Genomic DNA, 8635 nt, shown 5'->3' on the forward strand with positions numbered 1-8635 from the left:
AAATATGACTCACTTTTTTTTTTTTTTTTTTTTTTTTTTTGGTTTTTCGAGACAGGGTTTCTCTGTGGTTTTGGAGCCTGTCCTGGAACTAGCTCTTGTAGACCAGGCTGGTCTCGAACTCACAGAGATCTGCCTGCCTCTACCTCCAGAGTGCTGGGATTAAAGGCGTGCACCACCACCACCCAGCTTGACTCACTTTTCTTTATTTATTTAATTGATTTTTATTGAGCTTTATATTTTTCTCTGCCCCCTCCCTGCCTCTTCCCTCCCCTTCAACGCTCTCACAAGGTCCCCATGTTCCCAATTTATTCAGGAGATCTTGTCTTTTTTTTTTTTTTTTACTTCCCATGAAGATTAGATCCTCTTAGGGTCCTCATTGTTGTCTACGTTCTCTGGAATTGTGATTTGTAGGCTGGTTTTCTTTCTTTTATATTTAAAATTCACTTATGAGTGAGTACACACGACAATTTTCTTTATGGGTCTGGGTTACCTCACTTAAAATGACGTTTTCTAGCTCCATCCATTTGCCTGCCAATTTCAAGATGTTGTTAATTTATTCTGCTGTGTAGTACTCCATTGTGTAGATGTATGACATTTTTCTCATCCATTCTTCAGTCGAGGGGCATTTAGGTTATTTCCAAGTTCTGGCTATGACAAACAATGCCGCTATGAACATAGTTGAGCCTTGTGGCACAATTGAGCATCCTTTGGATATATACCCAAAAGTAGTAGTACTAAGTCTTGAGGAAGGTTGTTTCCTAATATTTTGAGAAATCACCACACTGATATCCAAAGAGACTGTACCAGCTTGCATTCCCATCAGCAATGCAGAAGTGTTCCCTTTACCCCACAACCTCTTCAGAATAAGTTGTCATCAGTGTTTTTGATCTTGGCCATTCTTTCAGGTGTAAGATGGAATCTCAGAGTTCTTTTGATTTGCATTTCTCTAATGACTAAGGATTTTGAGCATCTCCTTAAGTGTCTTTCAGCCATTTTAAATTCCTTTGTTGAGAATTCTCTATTTAGGTCTGTACTCCATTTTTTTTTATTGGATTAATTGTTCTTTTGATGACCAATTTCTTGAGTTCTTTGTATATTTTAGAGATCAGACCTCCGTCTGATGTGGGGTTAGTGAAGATCTTTTCCCATTCTGTAGGCTGTCATTTTGTCTTGTTGATCCTGTCCTTTGCTTTACAGAAGCTTTTCAGTTTCAGGAGGCCCCACATTTAATTGTTTCTCTTAGTGTTTGTGCTACTGGGGTTATATTTACAAAGTGGTCTCCTGTGCCAATGTGTTCAATATACTTCCCACTTTTTCTTCTATGAGGATCAGTGTGGCTGGCTTTATGTTGGGGTCTTTGATCCATTTGGACTTAAGTTTCATGCATGGTGATAGATATGGATCTATTTTCATTCTTCTACATGTTGATATCCAGTTATGCCAGCACCATTTGTTTAAATTTTTTCTTTTTCCCATTTGATATGTTTTGCTTCTTTGTCAAAAATCAAGTGTTCAAAAGTGTGCGGATTAATAGTGTGCGGATTAATAGCCAGATCTTTTTTTTTTTTTTGCTTCCATTGGTCCTCCTGTCCATTTTTATGACAATACTAGGCTGTTTTCAGTACTGTAGCTCTGTAGTAAAGTTTGAAATCAGGGATTGTGATGCTTCCAGAAATTCTTTTATTGTATAAGATTGATTTGGTTCTCCTGGGTTTTTTGCTTTTCCATTTGAGTTAAAGTACCATTCTTTGTAAAAAAAAAAAATGCTGGGATTTTGATGGGCATTGCACTAAACCTGTAGGTTGCTTTTGGTAAGATTGCCATTTTTACTATCTGAATTCTACTTACCCAAGATCATGGGAGATCTTTTCACTTCCTGGTGTCTTCTTCAGTATGAGTCATTTTTCAAGCTGCTTTTCTGTTGTCTGATGGCTTTTCAGCATGCTAACACCTGTTATGGATTTCTTGGGTATCTTTCTAGAGGAAATCTGCATATACATCTATATTCAAAGACATACAATCTCATTAATTTTTCTGTCAGTAAATACTGACTTCATTTGTGCTTTCCAATGTGACTTTTCACTAAATACTACATGTCACATACCATTTCATAATACTCTGTATCATTTCATTTTTGTAGCAAATGTATTTTAGCATAATATAATTGGTTACCTTGATATAATGGTCATTATTGATTAACCTAAGTCTGTATGTAGGAAGTATTTTACGCCCAGAATTTATTGGTCTAAATACATGTGAATTATAACAAACTTTTCCTATGAATGTTATATGACTATGTTCACCCGCAGTAATGGATTCATGTCTATATTTCTCAAGGCTTGATAAGACAATACGCTATTAATGTCATCCATTTATTTTTAACACAAGTTTCATGAATTAACATTGAGTTAAGTGATCTTTTGTGTCTTTTAAGTTTATCCTGATGTTTTGTGCAGCATTATGTCTTATTTTAAGATTTGTTCCTTTTCTTTTCTTCCATGGTTAAGCCTGCTTTCCTTTCTTTTTCTCTTTCTTTCTTTAGTTTAATAATTGACTAAAGCCTTTGTTGTCCATGTTAACATCTTCTACGTTATAAACGTGTGCATATGAGGGAGTATTTTGCTCTTTCTTTAGTTTAACTGGTCAGTGTTGCTAGTCAGGTGTGTTTATGTGTTTACCTCAATTTAGAAATGACAAGGGAGGGTTTGGAGAGGTGGCTCAGCAGTTAAGAGCACTGGCTGCTCTCCCAAAGGTCTTGGGTTCCATTCCCAGCATCCACATGATGGCTCACAACTATCTGTAATTCCATTTTTTTTGCAGATTTGACACCTTCTTCTGGCCTCTATGGGAACCACAAGTGTACCATACCTGAGCAGACATACATAAACATATTCATATACATAAAGTTATAAATTAAGAATAATAGCAATGGAATAGGTTCATAGAATTTGGTTCAGGGCACATAGTAACAATAAAAAGCACTTAAGGTTCTAGATTTTAAACTGAAGGAAGCAATCTTTCTAATGGTAAAGGCATTGTTACCACATCTTTATGAGTACTTCAAGTTATGATTATGATGTCAAACACTTTAATTGGAATACAAACTTTCATTTATGTTTGATCATATATACAAAAGAACAGAAATGTTCAAAAATATAAATATTCTTGTGACTAAATTCTTAGGGACTAAATCTTAACATCTTCATTGATTTGCATAATTTTAACAAAAAGTGTCTAGAATCTTTATGAATAATCAAAATGAGACTAGATCTCTGGAAGTTTGATAATCAGTATGTCTTTTTATTGACTGTGAGGCAAATGCTTTCTTATAAGTGTTTTATCATTCAAGAATATGTATCCTTACACAACTTTATGTGGCATATATTGTGATTCTTTTCACTTAGCATCTATGAATTGAAAGTGATCAGGTCAGAAACTGTCTTTTTTATTTTTACCAATTTCTAACTAAAAACATTTCTTCTTTTCTTGCATAGTAATGTCAAACTTTGTTAAGTGAAACGAGTCATTTCAATGCAAAACATAGAATTTGATCAAAGAGTAGGGGAGAATTCAGTAGACAGTGGACGCAATGAATGGTAACTTCAGACACTTCTCTGCTTGGCACAGTGTTCTACCAGGTGACAATCAAGTGAACTACCAGCATCCGCAGAGAATCTGGTAAGTTTCCAGCATCTAATGCGAATCAGGTGAGCTATCTGCCTTACTTGAGAACCCGGGGAGGTTCCCCTTGATGTAGCCTGACAAAACTTGGCAATTTTCAGGAAGACTGATTAGCATTGAATGTAATTACCATCAAATAATGAGAAGCTTCAGGTAAATTTTGGGCCTAAACGTGAACTTTAGAAATATTGTTTTAAACCCTGATTAAATCAAATGAGTGACAGGAAAATTGGAGTAATTTTCCTTTGAAGGACATTCTAGTTAAACGTAAGTAGTAACTGCTGCTGGGATTTCCTGCAATATAAATTGTAGTTATTTTCATTAAAATCAAATCTGATGTTATAATCCTTTGTTAAATTATGAATATTAAACTCTGACCTATGTTAACAGATAAGTGTATGTACGCATATACATATCAAACATATTTAAATTCCATTTTTGTCTAAGGAGTAGTGTGTGTCTATCACACTTTTGATTTCTTTGTAATAGAAGTGTTACTATCTGGGCTACTCATCGGTTTCATTTTTTTTTTCCTGCCAATTAAAGAAAAGTCTCAAGCTTGACAGGTAGCAGTGGAGAAACTCTCCAACAAAGCAAACAGAAGTAGTCAGAATAATGCATGATGAAGGCTTTTGCTAGGATGAGGAAACACACACACAGCCAAAGGCCCTTCATGAAGCACACAGGATCAGCATGGCGTTGTTCAAGCCTAGGTGTTATAGGTTTTTAAATTATTTAATCTAATTTAGCATTATTCCCTTTGAAGAAAGGATAGCTGAATTGTCCACACCTGCTGTTTTTAAACATGGCTGATTGGGCTTTGAATTCACAGAGCCAGTACATCAGCAGTGAGCACAATCGCTAGGAGAAAAAGTCTACAGTGTCGTTCACTAAAGCCATCAGTTTGTTGTCTCAGGTCAGGGGAATGAGGAAGATGAATCAAGCCACTGTCAAAGTTCACAATAATTATTACCTACCTACCCACTGCACGATTGTCTGCCTGTCTGCCTATCAGTGAATCTGTCTAACTCCTGCTGCCACCCATGCTCACTTCATTCGTCTTTGGTGATATAAAGTCAGTAAGACATAGCTCCAAGAGATTGGATATGGAATGCCCTTTTGGTTCTGTTTAATTCCTGGAGCGTTTTACTTTAGAACATAGTCCATCTTCTTGGCTCTTGGCTCCCATGTAAAAGTGGAGGCATAATAGCAGAATTTTTCTTTGTTTTATGAATTCTTAATGTTTTACCTGGTTAATGATCAGAACCCAGTTATAAAGTAGGATATAACTCTATAGAACTAATCAATAAAACATATACACGGCTAAGATCATGGTTTGGGGAATTGAATAATTCATTCTTTCATTCATTTGTTCATTTTAAATGCCAACTAACATTTAGGGCTGAGCAGTTTTCAATATCCAGCCTTTGATATTTGCTTCATCTAAAGTGTATTTTCCCATATACTCAATTGACTGATTCTAGTGTCTCTGCTCATCCTTGAAAAATATTACCTGAATCAGACCCCTCTATTTTTGTCATTAATATCTAGTATTTCATATTTATTTGCTTGTCATTTTATTATCCGTTTTCTCCATGAAAACATAAACCTTGCAAGGGTATCATCTTTGTTTATGTCTGGTTAAACCATGCCTTGAATTATGTGCGACAAATTACATGTGCTAATAAATATGCTTGAATAAATGAATACATAAAGCATTCATATAACATGTTGCTTCCATTTGTGCTGCAATAAAATATTCCTTTAAGATACTCTTTACTGTTAATATGTTACTGTGTTTATATATAGACTCTATTTTTCTTGTTTGAGTTCAGAACATTTTGACTTTTAAAATAATGCTACAACTGACATCTTTATACACAAATGTCATTGCACAATATTGATTTCTTCTTTAAGATAAAATTCTAGACTGGAATAGTCTGATAAAATGACTCACATTTTATAGCTTCTTAAATATTCTGATATTCGTTGTGGATTCACTAACAACAGCTAGTACAGTACACTGATGATAATGACAGAGGAGAAATGGGTTTCATTAAATGTTGGCTTTTAGATAAAGAAATCAGTGAGCTATATAGAAAAAGACAGAGAAATGGTCTAGGATGGTAGAAAGCAAACAATTGCAAACAAAGGTTACAATCATGAGCAAGATCAGCTATCACTGTGCATTATAGTTGCAGTAATAATAAGAATTGTGGATCGGAGTAGTCAGTCAGCAAATAGAGAATAAAGTTTTCATGTGGTTTTGAGTGACCATTGGTTTTGTGCCTAAGTAAACATCAGGGTAAATTGCCCATTTGACAAATATGCTATAATAGTTTATACCTGAGAAAGTTGTGATTAATATTAACATAAAGAGTGCTTTAGTGTTTGGAATATTTAGTCAGCAATAATATGTGTAAAATAAGCTACTGTTTAAAGATATCATATTTTTTAAAAATTGTAAAATATTATTTTTGTCTTTTAAAAATAAAAGAATGTATAATTTTCTCACTTCATGTTCTTAATAGATACAAATGAATTTTTAAAAATTGATGGTTTTCTAAGCATTAGATTAGTCTCAAATTCACTTAAGATAGCTGGTAAATTAACATTTCCTTATTGTCTTTTTACTCCACACACCATAGATGCTTGTGTTGGAACTGGGATCATTCCAGCGGTAGGGCACATACTTAGCATGTGTGAGACCTTAGGTTGGGTTCTAAACACTGCAACAAGGAACACTTAAACAAACATCCTATGCTAGTTGTAACTTGAGATAACACAAGTCAATGTTCTCTTTCTTTGAGAATTTTAATGTCTAGGCTAAGAAGAGATAGAATGATAGAAATTGGAAAAATAAGGGTTGAATAAAAATTCAAAGGTAGAGGGAACAGTACTCTAAAAGTGTTAATATACCAAAAACATAGATAAAAATGTAGCTTAAATTGAAAAGTGAGAGAGGTAACCAAGTGGGAAGTTTCATGGAACATTGATTTGGTACATTGAGATGATGGAGACGATATGTAAGTAGAAAAGAATGATGTAAAAGTAATAAGCGGAAAAGCAAAAGCAAAAAAGCATAAATAAAAGTTTTTCAGAAGAAGATTCATGGTAAATATATTGATTCAAAAGCAAATGTGTTGAAAGACACAATGAAAATAACCCAAGTCATTTACTAGAAGGATTAAAACCTTGGTCAATCCCGAAATTGGTTAGCCTGATCATTGTGCCTTGACATGTTGACAGTGATCCCCACATTCTCAGAGAGAATTGTGAAGACAGGTTTATCCATAATTGAAACTAATTGACACTGAATGTTGTTTCTTTTTTTTTCTTTTTCACTTCAAGGAAGGAGGTTTGTAAAATGTTTAGCCATTTATACCATATCTATTCCGGAAGCCCATCGAAGAGCAGCTACACAAACACCAGTTCAGACCCGGTTGAGTTATTGGGCTAAGACCATTTCATAAGCACAGAGGTTATGACTCATAATCCTGTTCTTATAGTTATCACAGTATGTGGTGGTTCTGCATTAATTCCTCTTGTTATGGAGTAGCTGTTTTCTACAACTCTCAAGGGGATCTTATAAAATCAATTGAATAACAACAGATAAGTACTTTGAGCTTCTCCGAGAGAAAACTAAATCTTGGAATTGCCTTCTTCAACCATCTTCCTATTACTTTATAGAGTGATTTAGAGTAAATATAAGAGATGGGTTAATATTCTCCCTATCTTTTTGTCTCAATAAATTTCATAAAAAGAGACATTGACACATTATCTATGTAGTGCGTAGACAATTTTCATTAATGCCAAACATAATACAAGCAATGAAATCACTCTGTGACACATTTAAAAAAATAAGTGACACCCATATATATAATCTTACCTGAAACTATGCTTTTATATTATAGCTCACTCTTAGAATGATTTTATGTGTATTTTTCCAGAAGAGAGGATAGAGTTTTATTAATTAACCTGTCTTTTGGGTCCACATACAATTTTACTCACAGTAGAAATATTCAAAAAATTTCTAACTTAGTGTAAATATTCTGTCTCTTAACCTGAAATATTTGTCTTGCAGTACTAATATGTTTATGAGATCATTGCAGGTTCTTGAATATGTGAGATAGTAAGCAATTCATCTTTGCTTATTCATGTGCCAAATAAATTTATTATCAAGTCGCTGTGCATTGCAAAGGCAAAGGCATATTGGGGAAGTAGAGCCTCTGCAAGCACAAGCACGCTGACTCCAGCAATAAGAAATTCCTAGATGCCGATGACTAGGCATTGGCAACAACGGACCTCACCATCCATGTAATTCCATCATTGTCTCTCTGATTGTCATCAAGCTTCTTAGGGGTATGTTGTATCTGTTTGTCCCTTTAATCTAGCTTTTAATATTGCTTCTGTGCAGAGAACATGCTTGGGGGGGTTCAATGATATGAACAGAATGGTCAATTTGTTGGGTGATTGAGACTAACAATTTGGTAACTCTTGGAAATTACTTCTCATGAATAAACTCTCCCCCATTATATGCTATCAGGCCAGACAGAAGAAAAAAAATACATTGTATTGCCGGGCGGTGGTGGCATACGCCTTTAATCCCAGCACTCGGGAGGCAGAGGCAGGCAGATCTCTGTGAGTTCGAGACCAGCCTGGTCTACAAGAGCTAGTTCCAGGACAGGCTCCAAAAACCACAGAGAAACCCTGTCTCGAAAAACCAAAAAAAAAAAAAAAAATTGTATTTTCTGATTGTTTTCTTGTCTGTAGAAACTAAGCTGTTAAACTTCTAGAAAGATGAAATTGAATACTTATCACTAGAGACTGGGAAGACCAGAAAGTGGTGGTATGGGAGTAGTTAGCTCAGTGAGAGCAAGGAGAATTTCTCATTTCTATAAGCAGAAAAGGAAAATACTATTTCCAGAAGATCTATGCCATGGTTGGAAATAAC

This window comes from Chionomys nivalis, chromosome 19 (assembly GCF_950005125.1).
Source record: "Chionomys nivalis chromosome 19, mChiNiv1.1, whole genome shotgun sequence".
Taxonomy (NCBI): Eukaryota; Metazoa; Chordata; class Mammalia; order Rodentia; family Cricetidae; genus Chionomys; species Chionomys nivalis.